Source organism: Tamandua tetradactyla, chromosome 18, assembly GCF_023851605.1.
Source record: "Tamandua tetradactyla isolate mTamTet1 chromosome 18, mTamTet1.pri, whole genome shotgun sequence".
Taxonomy (NCBI): domain Eukaryota; kingdom Metazoa; phylum Chordata; class Mammalia; order Pilosa; family Myrmecophagidae; genus Tamandua; species Tamandua tetradactyla.
The window spans coordinates 65,401,886-65,415,929 of NC_135344.1; positions in this window are offsets into that span (position 1 = coordinate 65,401,886).

Consider the following 14,044-nt stretch of genomic DNA (forward strand, 5'->3'; position numbering starts at 1 on the left):
TGCAGAGCCTCTTAGGGAGACCTAGAGACATTCTCCCAAAGACACTTGAACTGCCTAACTTCCCCTTTCCTGCCTGCAGACTTGACTCCAACATCCATGCTCCGGGATGCATATTGACACTGTTTATCCAACATTGTGAGTGTATTTAATTATCATTTAAGTCTGATGAGCTTTAATAGCAAGATTCAGCTTAATTGAAATCCAAATAGGTGATTCACATGTTTGTATAAAACAGGATGCAACTGATTCATCGTGTTAAAAACAAGCATTAGAGCTGATTTTACCATTTAGTGTAATGATTTAAAAATTAATCTTGATTAGGAAAATTGCAGTAAAGGAGGAAAATACAGAGGCTGTGGTAAAAATCTTTCATTTTAAGCATATGATATTTCTTCTTAGTCAACCTCAGGAACTCCTTCTGCTTTTCTTTTATATTCAAGTATTTTCAAAATCTTATTCTTTAGAGAGATCAGCAAAATAAGTAAATCGATGTTTCCTTTATCAAAATAATAAATCTTTCTGAAATGTATTATAACATTCTTTCTAGCTTAGGTAAAGAAAGTCTGCTGGCCATAATTTAATTTTCCTAGGGGGATCAAAGATTGTCATCATGAACATTAATTATTGTGTTATCCTTTGCAATCTGGGGTCATGGTATATAAAGTTGACTATTTCTTCTCTGAATTTTTCCCAACAGCTAAGCTGTTTTTTGTTTGTTTGTTTTCCTTCTTTTTTCAACTTCACATGTCCTATTCACTGTGTTCTTTTTATCTTCTGTCCATTTTATGTTTAATTTTCTTTGTAGCTTTATATAGGAAAAGAAACGTAGTTTGGTGTCAAAATACATATCCTTCTTTTCGCCAACCGTCTTGTTTGCTAGGCTGATATGATAAATGCCACACAATGGGTGGGCTTACACAAGAAGCATTTATGGCTTGTGGCTTAGAGACTAAAAGTCCAAAATCAAGGCGTTGGCAAAGCTATTCTTTCTCCCCAAATTCTGTAGCACTCTAGTGCTGGCTTGCTCCAATCCTTGGGGCTTGCTGGTTTACATCTCTACCTCCTGTTACGTTGTGATTTCTCTCTACTTGTGTCCGTTCTTCTGGGGTCCACTGACATCTGGCTTCATCCTGTGTGGCCTTATCTGTCTGACCACATCTGAACTTATGTTTATAAAGGACTCCAGTAATAAGGATTAAGGCCCACCCTGATTCACATGGTCACAACTTTAACTAAAAATAGCATCCTTAAGAGTTCCTGTTTATAAATGGGTTCACACCCACAGGAACGCAGATTAGGATTAAGAACATGTCCTCGAGGGGGTACATAATTCAATCTACCACACCAGTTTACTTCTGAACCAAACTGATCAGAAAAAGTATAGATAAATAAATAAATATCACTTTTAATACTAATATCACTGATGTTCCTGAATGTGACGTAGGTTCTGACAACATGGGATTCTTGAAACCAAACGTCAAAAGATGACAGATTTGGGAGGGCCATGGTGGCTCAGTGGCAGTGGCAGAGTTCTCTCCTGGAGACCCGGGTTCGATTCCCGGTGCCTGCCCATGCAAAAAAAAAAGAAAAGAAAAGATGACAGATTTACCCATCAACAGCAGCCTGTGCTCTAAGTCTTCCCTGTTACGCACATGGCATTGAGGGGCAGACTAGAATGCCTGCTTCCTGTAAGCAGCTAATTTCCAAAAGAAAAAGAAAGCCAAAGGCTTGGTCCCAAATTAACAATTTCTAGAGGGGTGAGGGATGCAGAGTAGCCAGGAATATAACATTAATGGATATCTTCATATGTGGATCGATAAACAAGGGGGAAAGACATTTCTCCCCAAAAAACCAAATAGATAAGATTGGAATCCCAGCTCTCCCATACCATCTGAGTGTGGCCTTAGGCAAATTACCAAGCCTCATTAATTCTCAATTTTTTTCTCTTTGAATAAAAATGTCGTGCCTTCTTGTAATGAGTTACAAGGATTACATTAAATGATATATGGTAGAGTAAAGGCTGTCAGCAATTCTAGGCTGCTTTCCATCTGTCCTTCCCTCCTTCCCCCACTTCTTCGAGCATGTTCCCTGGCTTTGAACCAGTGAGACACAGCATAAGTAACCTTTGCAAATTAAGAGCATTTCTCTCTGTTAATAGGTGACCCATCAATCACTTCAATGGTTTTAGTTTTGGCTCTTCTTGACTATGTTCATGACACCTAATCCTCAGAAATTTTTCCGATTTCTGCTATTTGGAGACTATTCAGGGTTTTATTGTTACTAGGCAGCTGATAGTGAAATTTCTCAGACATTTCATTATACATATACCAGCAAGAGCATTAATTAAGTCCCTAAGCTTATAAAATATAAAACATGATCCCTACTTTTCTGGAAGCATGCAGATTAATTTAAAAACTACCATCATAATTGTTCACTCCCAAAATGTTTTCAATTAGCAATATGGTTAGGGTAGCCAAACTGATAAAAAAAAAAAAAACCCACTGAAGACTGTTGTCCCCCACCTACAATGGGAGAGGAAGAACTAGAGTGAATCTAATGTTCAAGTACAAAGAGTATGGGGGGAATAAAAAGTACAAAAAAAACCTAACAGAAGTCAGTACCTGTTCTAGTTTGCTAGCTGCTGGAATGCAACACACCAGAGACGGATTGGCTTTTAATAAAAGAGGATTTATTTTGTTGGTTCTTCAGAGGAAAGGCAGCTAACTTTCCACTGAGGTTCTTTCTTACGTGGAAGGCACAAGATGGTCTCTGCTGGTCTTCTCTCCAGGCCCCTGGGTTCCAACAACTTTCCCCAGGGTGACTTCTTTCTGCATCTCCAAAGGCCTGGGCTGAGCTGCTTGGTTGTGCTACATTGCATTCTCTCATTTAAGCACCAGCCAATTAAGTCTAACGTCACTCGTTGCAGCAGACACGCCTCCCAGCCGACTGCAGATGTAATTAGCAACAGATGAGATTCACGTACCATTGGCTTGTGTTCACAGCAACAGAACTAGGCATGCTCACCTGGCCAAGTTGACAACTGAATCTAACTAACAAGTACCCAAAGAGTAAAATGAATGCAGAAACAATATCAATGCTTCAGGATAACTGAGTTTCTTAACACCAGGTGGGTCACTAGATCTGAAATCTGGCAACCTAAAGAAAATTCAGAGTCCAGATGCTGGATAACCGAACACATTTCTCTAGGAAGAGACCAGCAAGGTGACAAGATCAAGTTCTCCAACTGGGGAATTGAGATTCAGAGCTGGGTTCCAGGTTTCAAGGAAGTTGTTAATGAGTGAGATCCAGGCAGTCTCTTAGATGCACCAGGAGTAAATTAGATTAAGGGATTATAGTCCAATTCCAGGGTAGCCCAGGGACGATCAGCTACCTGACAGGTTGTTAGCTATTTTCCAGGAAAACCTTAACCCAAAAGGACGCCATTCATGCATCCATTGTTCATTCACTCATTCATTCGTATATTCATACTAAACTATCTTTTGAGGGCCCAATGATAGATAAAAATGTCTTCTCCCTCACTCTGGTTCTCATGTGGGGGAGTTTTCCCAAAGCACATTCTCTGGTCCTTTACTCACTCCATCCCTAAGAAGCTAAGTGACCTATCTGATTAATTAGGGGAGTCTAATTTGCCGTGTTTGGTTATTCTGTATGTGAGGTTAATGGGCCCACTTGCTTCTCACACTAAACTGTGACCTACAACTGTGCCTGTAATACTAATAAAGTTTTCTTTTATTTACTCTTTGTTTTGTTTCTCAACTTGGTCAGAATTCTAGAAGGGAAGAGATGTGCTAAATGTTGTACAAAATGTTCCAAACACCGTGCTGGGCACTGAATACATATTGATGGATTATAAACTCCACAGCCCTGCATGACGTTTATAATCCAAAGAGTATAGACTGCTTTCTGAAAGGTCTATGAAATTTCAACTACAGAAAAAAAATAGCCTTCCTTGAAAGAGAGGGCTGTGAACAAAGATCAAGTTCTCCTTTAAATATGGCAGGTGGAAATGAGCAATAAGAGTTACTGGTGAAGTAGTAGAACACTTCTTCCCACCTTCAGCATCTCTTTCTTGCAGTGGGTTAAGAGATAAGGGGAGCTTCCATCTTCATCCATGTGATTTTGTGCCCATTCTATTTATTTTGCAATATCTTAGTAATGGCTAGTATGCCAGGTTTGAGCTCAGGGGTAAATGAACTATCCCAATTCCCTTGGCTCTCAAATCCTATCTCTTCATGCAGCTACCCTCATAGCCCACAGTCACTTAAGACTCCTTTCTATCAATAAAAAAAAATTTTTCTATGGAGAATGCTGTAAGAGTTTGCCCATGCCTTTAACTAGTTATACATTCTCAGTGCCCAGAAAATGTTTTCCCTTGAGACTAAATAGACATCATCCCAGCTTTTATTATTATGTTTTCTCTCTTTCAGCCAGACCATGATCATGGCTCCTCAGTCTAGAGCCCCACAGGAATCCAACTCCAAGTCAGGCTATATAACTTCTTTGGGGCAGGGGCAGGGCCTTCCTTCTTCAGTAGAGCTTGACAGAAAAAATACCAAGGGTCACTTCAGTGAATTTCATAATGATTCAAAATCAATATGCATGGTACAGTGGAAACTGCTCAGAAAAAATCTGTGTTCAAATACCAGCTCCCACTTATGATCAGTTTGGTCATTTGATGCCCAACATTTATGCCACCTTTTAGGTGGACTTCTTGTCCTGAATCATCTGGAAAGCTAAAAACCACTTATTCCAGGCTCCTTTGAAACTAAAGTTCAGGATATGGTTTAGGTCTACCCATATTCAGCATTCATGGAAAATTTAGGAGGCTGTCTCCTAAAGGCACTTCTGCAGCTCCTATTATCTCACTGGTATGCAAAGTCATAGGGATTTGTTTTTCCTAAAATAGTATTAGCAGAGGCCCCAGGTCCATTCAGTAGTTTGAGAGTGTTAAGAGGCAAGGTGTGGGTTATCCATTTTACTAGTATAGGTATAGGAGGCTCATCTGGGCTCTAGAGCCAATTGTTCTGATGTCTGATTTGATCTGATCTAATCTCAGATCAAAGCTAATACAATGTGGTCTTGGAGCAACAATCAACATGAAGCTTCGTGGTTTCCTGTTAACCAGATGTAGTGGAGGTAGCAGTTCTCTTGGCTGGCCATTATGAGGTGTTCTGGGAGCCATTTCTGGAGATACAGGCTAGACTCAGCCATTCCAGCTCTTTCCATACTTTTTTAAGGACCTAATTTCTTGAATTAAATCCCTTTCTTTTAAAATTGCTTCAGTGGACTCTGTTCTCTGCAACTAAATCTTCATAAGCCGTTTCATCTCTCTAAAATTCAGTTTCCTCGTCTGAAAATAAACACACTAACACTTACTTTGTGTTATTCTCGGGGTGTTTTGAGAATTAGTGGTAAATCATTTTATGTTGTGAGTACAGAGCTCGATAAAGGTAACTTAGGAGACTAAACAGAGGCCCACTTATGGATCTTCAGTACCACAGTGTGCCACTTTGACGCTCTTACTTAGCCCGGAACAGCCGTGTTTTAATACTGATCCTGTCTTGTAGTGTAGCTACTTTTTAAAATCCTGATTCAATGTTGTAGGTGAAACTTTTTATTAGATTATCTCCATAGAGATGTGGCAAGCCCAATTGTGAGTGTGACCTTTTGATTCAATGGAGATGTCACTCTACCCCTTCCAGGTGGGTCTGGATTTTATTTACTGGAGTTCTTTAAAAGAAGAAATATTTCTGAGAGAACTCAGAGCAGAGCTGACAGATGCTGACATCTGGAGAACAGAGACACAGAAGTTTGGGGGTGCTTAGAGCCCAGCAGACATTGTCATGTGGCTTCTTATGATATGTTAAGCAAGTCAGAACCTGGACAGAGCCAAGAGAAACCAAAAGATGAAAGCCAGTCCAAGAGAAGCAAAGTGAGGAACCCCTCCTTAGGAACAGAGACTGAAAACATAGAGTTCAGGAGCAAGGGACAAACAGATGCCAGCCACATGACTTCCCAGCAGACAGAGGTGTTCCAGACCCATTGACCTTCCTTGAATTAGCGTATCTTTCCCTGGATGCCTTAGTTTGGACATTTTCATAGGCTTAGAGCTGTAAACTTGTGACTTATTAAATTTCCCTTTCAAAAGCCATTCCATTTCCGGTATATTGCATTCCAACAGCTTAACAAACTAATACACATGGATAGCTCAGACATTGCCAAAGGAGAGTTACTACCTCCCAGAAATCAAGTCAGGGCTTCCTGCCCCCCTAGAATTCTGACTACTTTCTTCAAGATTAAGGACTCTGACTCTCAGATCAGCTTTTCCAAACTGAGAGACCCAACTTCTTCTCCAGATAGCTAACACCATGAAAGATTTCATCCCCCAATGAGACTGTCTTCCCCCACAAGCTCAATCATAGCCATACCTTAATATAATTCAATAATCACATTAATCTAACAAGATTTGTTAATCTACAGTAAAAGGAGGGTCATTTCCCTATGAAGTGTGTTACTCATTCTTATAAACTCTAAGATTGAGCTGGACCTGATACACAGTAGATGCTGAATAAACATTTTTGAATAAAGAAATGTTAACATATGCCACCAATGTCAAAAATGATCTTGAGTCTTTACATGATTGTTTACCATTACTATTTTAGCAGGAATTCTAGTAAATTTTTCCCAATTTAGTGGAAAATTTAATCACAATTAAAGCCATATTGTTTCTCTTCTTTCTTGTGGATATCTAGACCAGCCAGTAAAATGTGAAAATTTACCTCAATCACAGTATCCTGAATCTGGGAAAGTTTTATGGTGTTTATAATGTTTGTCCAGCTCATTCACGGTCCTGCAAAGCAATAAAGAGGTATTTTAAAGGAGCTCCTGGCTTTAGGTGTTCTAATCACTATGCTTTATATATCATAATCCAGTGAAATTTATTAAACTGCCTTGTATAATGCATTTCACAGAAGTTCTAAAACCCTTTGTTCTTACCTTATGAATGTAAGTTAATAAAGGGACTGCTTCTTGGAAGAAGGTTCATTACTGCTAGGTTATGAGTGTAAGTATACCAGAGAACAAGTGCTATAAATTTAAAGTCACAGGTCCCAAGTAAAAACACAATTATCCTCAAAAATTTATCTCTTAGTGCATTGCAATATGATCATCCATTGTAAAATCTCTATGTGCCTTCCACATTGCAAGATAGGAACTTGATAGGAACTAGAGATTAGGGTATGTTAAAAACCAAGCTTTCATATGTATTATTTGGTTTCACTGATCCTAAGAAATTTGTTTACTATGTAATTTAAACACTATGTGTATTTAATTACATGGAAATATATTCACAGTATTGTAGGTAGAAAAGACTTCTCGTAAAATAGGAAGATTTCATTTTTGTTTATACAACTATTTATATATGTAGAAAATACCAACATGGCAATATTTGTTATCTCAAGATCGCAGGATTTCCCCCTCTCTTTTCACTGTGGTTATTAGCATCTTCTAAAAGTTCTAAAATGAACATGCTTTATTTAAATATGAACAGACTGTTTTTTAAAAGATATACATGAAAAGTTTGTTTAATCCTTAATTTTCCTCCTTCTACCTGATTCCCAGTTCCCACCCTAAATGCAGTTCCCATCCATACTGCAAGAACTGCTTCCATATACTGAACACCCATGCTAACACAATTACCTACAGGCACATTTTGAAAATTCAGGTCATCCTAAAGACATATGTACATACAACAGAAGCAGCTTTATTGCAACTTTCTGAGCTCATAGAATCACCTCTAGTCCCTATAAACAAAGATGTTCTTAAGAACATCATTAGAAGTTGCTCCTATAAGAAGTAAATACTTTTAAACTTCTCAATGACTGGGCTGAAAATATACAGTGATATATAAGTAGCTAGCTATAGTCATAGTGCTGGTTTGAAACTGTTGTGTGCCCCAGAAAAGCCAAGTTCTTTAATTCTTGTTCAATATTGCTAGGTAGGATCGTTTTAATTAAATTGTTTCCATGGAGATGTGATCCACCCAATTGTGGGTGGGACCTTTTGATTAGGTGGTTTCCGTGGAGATGTGTCTCCTCCCACTCAGGTGGGGTTGCTTACTGGAGTCTTTTAAGAGGGAACTACTTTGGAAAAAGCTCCAGAGCCCACACAGCCAGAGACCTTTGCAGTTGCAGGAAGGAAGACATTTGAAGAAGCTGGTAGAGAAAACTAGCAGATGTCACCATGTACATTCCCAGCTGACAGAAGTGTCTAGAAGCCAAAAACACCAACAGAAGCCAATTACATGCCTTTCCAGCTGACCGAGGTGTTCCAGATGGCATCTGCCTTGCTTGAGTGAAGGTAACCTATTATTAGTGCCTTAATTTGGACATTTTCACAGCCTAAGAACTGTAAATTTGCAACTTAATAAATTCCCTTTTAAAAGTCATTCCCATTTCTAGTATAGTTCATTCTAGCAGCTTAATAAACTAAAACAGTCCTTTGAAAAGAGACAAATTGAAGGCCTGGTTCATTATGGCACACCAAGGGATGTTCTACAGGTATGCAAACAAATGCAAGGATAGCAAATAAAAGCAACTTCCACCCAAAGCCTCCCACAATAAAGAAAAAATCGGCATCTGAAATACGAGAGTAACATTATCCCCATATTTAGACTCATCTTCCCACCATTTTATAATGACAGCCTGATTTACAGCGCAGTTTCTTTTTGTAAAATGACTATTACACATTTAGCTGAAATCTTGAAAGGCAAATTCCATAATGACCTCCTTTGGGTTGCCATCTTGATACAAGTAATCTCTTTTCCTTTATGTTATGTTGTTTTATTTTGTAAATTTGAATATTGAATAATCAGAAGTTGCAGGTTTAAGTATTCAGAATCGTGACGTTCTTCTTTCTTTTACCTGTCAGTCACCAACTATGTTACTGATTTTGGACGCTGTGCAAATCACTTTACCTCAATAGACTGCACCCTCCATCATAAATAAGTAGGTTGCAGTAAATAATCATCACATTTTCTTCCAACTGTATAAATTACTAAAATAAAAGGATTATCTTTAATCTGTCCTTACATTAAAAAAAAATTTGCAGTTCTCTAAACACTTCCAAATGCACCACTTTATTTGCCCCCATAACAATGCTGTAAGGCAAAGCATCTCATCTTAAAATTTTTCCTTCAGGAATTGGTAGAACATAGAAAACTGGCCCTAGAATTGGGCTATGGACTGAGGATGCAAGACTAGTGAGACAAAGCTCCTTGGCTTACCTAGCAAGATGCTTACCGTCTGGTGGTAAGTTTATGATTTCTACCTAAAAAGCAAAGACACATTATCATTCTGCATAGAAGAGCTCCCCCTGTTAAATCTGGAAGGCTCCTTTAAGAGAATCTCACTCACATGATCCAACCGCCTCACTTCATAGATGAAAATCCAGAGGTTTAGATTCTTTCCTTTAAACACAGTTCGAAGTACTGTCTCTTTCCATCTAAGTGCTTTCTTTCTTCAATCAGCTTTGCCCTTCTAGAATGAATAATTTCCTCTAGAGGCCAGGGAAATAGATGGCGTAAATTCCACTGAATCTCTCTGTAAATGGTGTATAGTTTATCTGTTTGTCAGGTCTTTACTTTTAAAGGTCATTGTTCCATGGTAAGAAACTTTCTGATGTTCTTGTTATAAGTAAACCGAGTTATTTGAAGAATGAGGGAGCTATGTGATTGTGCATGGATGCTTTTACTCCCAATTTTTTTTTAGTTTTTTAAACCTTATATATGAATATACAAATTGACTGCAAAACTTAAAAATATGAAAAGTAGGAATGAAGAAACACAACCTATGGAGAACTGTCAGTAGGATTTTATTGATCAACATTTTATTAAATACAGTATGTTTGCAGTGGGAGAGCTTTGTAGTTTCTTATCAAACAAAAGTCATTTCCAGTGTTGCTATTCACCCAAATACCAAGACTCTTGTCTTTGCTCTAATTATTCCTGTATTTCTCACAGTTAGAAAAGGAACTTCTTGCCCAGAAAGGAACTGAAAATAAAATGGCCAAAACAGTAGAATGAACCTCAGCCCAGGGGAGAACAGGCAGCTCATGATAATAACTCAAAATTTTTGAGAACTTAAGTGTCAGGAAAATGTTCTGAGGGCTTTAATGTATTAATTCATTTACCCTCACCACACTCTCTCCATGAAGTATGATTTCTGAGGTTAGGAAATGAACTATAATGAGGAAACAGCACATGATGCTTCAGGACACTGTCTCAGGAGAGGGAGATGAGGGACCAGCTCTGGAGGAGATAGTCAGCAGATGGTGGTACACTGTGGGAGCCATGAAACAAGGAGGAAAGTGACGGACACACTCCCCAAATTCCTACTGCCCCTTCTATATTTACCAAAGCCATAGTAGATTTTGGACATATGATGTTGGGGATTAAATTTTGTCCCCCACAAAAGACATGTCCAAGTCTCAACTCCTTGTACTATGGGTGTGAATTCACTGCTAAATAGGAGTTTTGAAGGTGTTATTAGTTAAGGTGTGTCCAAACTGAAGAGGTGGGCTTTAGTCCAGCATGGCTGAAGTCCTCATAAACAAAGGAGGAAGAACGTAGCCACGGGGAGCTGCCAGAAGTTGAAATCAGCAGAACCTGGAGGAGAAAGAAGAAGACATCTCCTTTCACCATATGACAGAACAGCCAAGGACAAAAGATCACTGGACGCCAGCCCCAGAACACGATAGTCTTCTAGGAGAAAGAATAGCCTTGCTGATGCCTCAATTTTGGACTTCTCTTAGCCAACCTATTGTAGGGTCTTTGTTTTAACAGCTTGGAAACTGAAGCATGGGACAAATGTCCAGTGAAATGTCAGTTGGATGTAAAACAGTGTGCTGACAAAGGGCCATTTATGGGCCACTAGTCAGAGAAACTAAGGTTGGATATGACTTTCAAAGTCACCTGGTACAACTTTCCGTGACCACACTCTTGTTCTGTGGTCATCCTACCTGTGCTAAAACATTTCTAGGAACTGAAGAAAAGAAAGAAATATTTATAGGACATTTATCCTGTATCAACACTAGTTACTTTAAAATTCCAACCCCATAATTACCTGGCAAGGTAACTATGATTGTTACCATTTTATAGATGATAAAACTGAGATCTGAAAAGATTAAGTAATTTATTCCATGTAAGCTTACACAGTTAGTAGGTAAAGGCTTCCGGACCAAATCCAGAACTCCCAATCTCAAGACCAGTACACTTTCTACTAAACCAAAATTTGCTCTGATCATTGAGAATGCCTTAACTAATCATGGTACATGAAAATGCATAGGCATCATTGAAAATGAACCAAATTTCATTTGTTCATATTAAGTACAAACAACTTCCAGCCATTTCAAACAATTTCAAATGATAAAATATGAATGCTGTAAACAAATTTAATTATATTGATTTGAGATATAAAAATACAAGATTCTAGCATATGAATGTTTAGTATGGACATGAACATTGAACACAGCTAATTTTTTCAACTGAAACTCTTCAGGGCCTCCTTCTGAGCAGATCTGGGGAGCCAGAGATTGACATCCTCTTTGTGGAGGTGTGATGGAAATGATAGATGCATGGCCCAAGATTGCCTTTGGGTTTACAGATACTGCTGATATTTACAGAGCTTCCTGTCTGCCTTTTAAGTTACATCTAGACAGAAAAATATGCCTAAAGAAGAGTCAATCCAAAACATCAGACATTTTGATAGCAGAATTGAATCAACTGCAATCACATGGATATATTATGTCTCAACCAATTCTAAAACACTCTGTTAAATGTAGAATCATTCTGGAAGAGGTCAGTTCTGTGGCACTGAGTGGTCAAGGTTGAAATATTTGTGTCTGAAAGATCTTTGTTCCAAATGAATAATTTTACAGTGATGATCAATAGGAAAACCTGCCTGTTCCAGCTGCTTCCAAATGAATCAGAACCATTAAACTAGGATAACATGGAGCCCATGACAGCAAAAGGCTGCCCTGGGATTTCTAGGAAACTTTCACACCATGTCCTCTTTTACCCTCCAGTCCATGGCTAAAGCATCATCTGGTTCCATAATCACCGGAAAAGTAAAGTCCTTGCCTTTAGTCTTAAATCTGCTGCCTTTATTTAAAGTGGATTCAAAAAATGCTCTCTTGGACTTCCAGGAAAATGGTGGAGTAGGGCAAGCTTGTTTCACCCCTACTCCATGGGGCAACAACAAGGGACAGAAAAAGCAGCTGGGACTGCAGCTCCAGAGAGTGAGTGATTAAAGAGAGTCTTTGACATTTCATGAGGAGGTCCTTGTAGAGAGAGGCGAGAGATCAGGACTGAGAGAGCAGGGTAAGTCTATTCGGCCATGATCTGGCTGGGGCAGATGGCGGCACATGGGGAATTGCAGATCAGAGGAACAGAACCACCCTTCAGTTCCAGCCTGACCCAGCAGCTAGCTGGGGAGACCTTCCATATGGCTTCAGAGCTGGCAGCATCCATGGGGAGCCCAGAGGCATGCCTACCCACCCGTCACGAAGAGCTGTGCCCGGCAAGTGCTGGGATCTGTTACTCCTCCAGGCGCCAGGAATACCCATCTCATAGGGTGCTGTGAGCAGTGGATCCACTGGGTGCTAGGTGCTGTGAGGCATGACAACTTTCTTTTTGTTTTGTTTCACATATATACAGTAGATTCTCATTATTTATGGTAGTTATGTTCTATAAAGTTGCTGCAAACTCTGAATTAGTAAATACTGAACCACTGCTCTTCGGGAAAACACAGTATTAGGTTCTTGCAAACCTCTGTCACAACATTTTTCGTCATCTGACCAACACACAACTTTGTTTTGTGTGTTTCATTTGAAGACACCTTATTTAATATATATTGCTTTTCATTTACATTGAAGAGCAATATAACTCATGCTTGAACAAAACTTTTCTAACAAATGTATTTCTCTATAAAGCACTTCGCAGGCTTCTTCGGACATGAGACAGCACTTCAGTAGCACTCTCGGGAGGAGGCACTTTAAACAGCAAAATCACCAACAAAAAGCACAAAAATACAAAGAAGAAACATGGCACTAAATATACTACACAAAAAGAACTTATTTACAGGAAATAAGGAGGCAGGGGCATTGCCTGTGCGACCTCAGCTGAGAACTGCACATTGGGTGACTCAACTGTTTTGCAGCTCTGTGCATGTCCCCAAAGGATGGCACAAGTGCTACAAGTATCAATTTGAGGGCTACAAATAAAGTTTAGTAAGGAGGCAAATTGGCAAATATAGAACCAGTACACACACATATACACACGTATATAATCACTTCTTATATAAAAACACTTTGCATACTAGCTTCACAAAGTTTTTGATAGAATTCATATAAAAACACCTTTAAATTGAAAATGTACAGTAATGTAATTATTATATAATCAGAGCTACAACTCACTGAGAAAGATGACTTAATTGCTGTGTCAATCGAAATGCCAAAGCTAACCTGCATGTTCTTCATTTTCCATTAAAATAAACAGGAATTTCTCAGCTCTACAGAGCCTTGTTAGAGTGACTCAAACAAAATCTGCACCAGCAATGCCCCACCCCACCCTCACAATGCACCAGACATGGAAAGAACCTTTATTATGTTTCTCATAGCAATAATGATACAGTGGGTCGTTTTGTCGAAATGCTTTCTAAAATCCTTTCTCCTCATTTGAGCCCTCCATCTCTTTTGTTGGCACATGGCAGTCAGGAAAATGTAATGTCTTCTCAATTCACCAAAGAATGATAGAAATGGAAGATGGCATGAAACTCTGCTGTGTGCTCTTTAGCCCTTTAAAATTCCCAAGAATCCCACTCAATAATTCATCAGGGCATGACAGGGGATTAGGGTTCTACATAACATGTTCATTAAAATAAGTATTTGCACACCCACTATATAAACATGATATATATTTCCCCAGCTCAGAGGCAGCGAGGTGATGTATATGTATATTCACCCATAA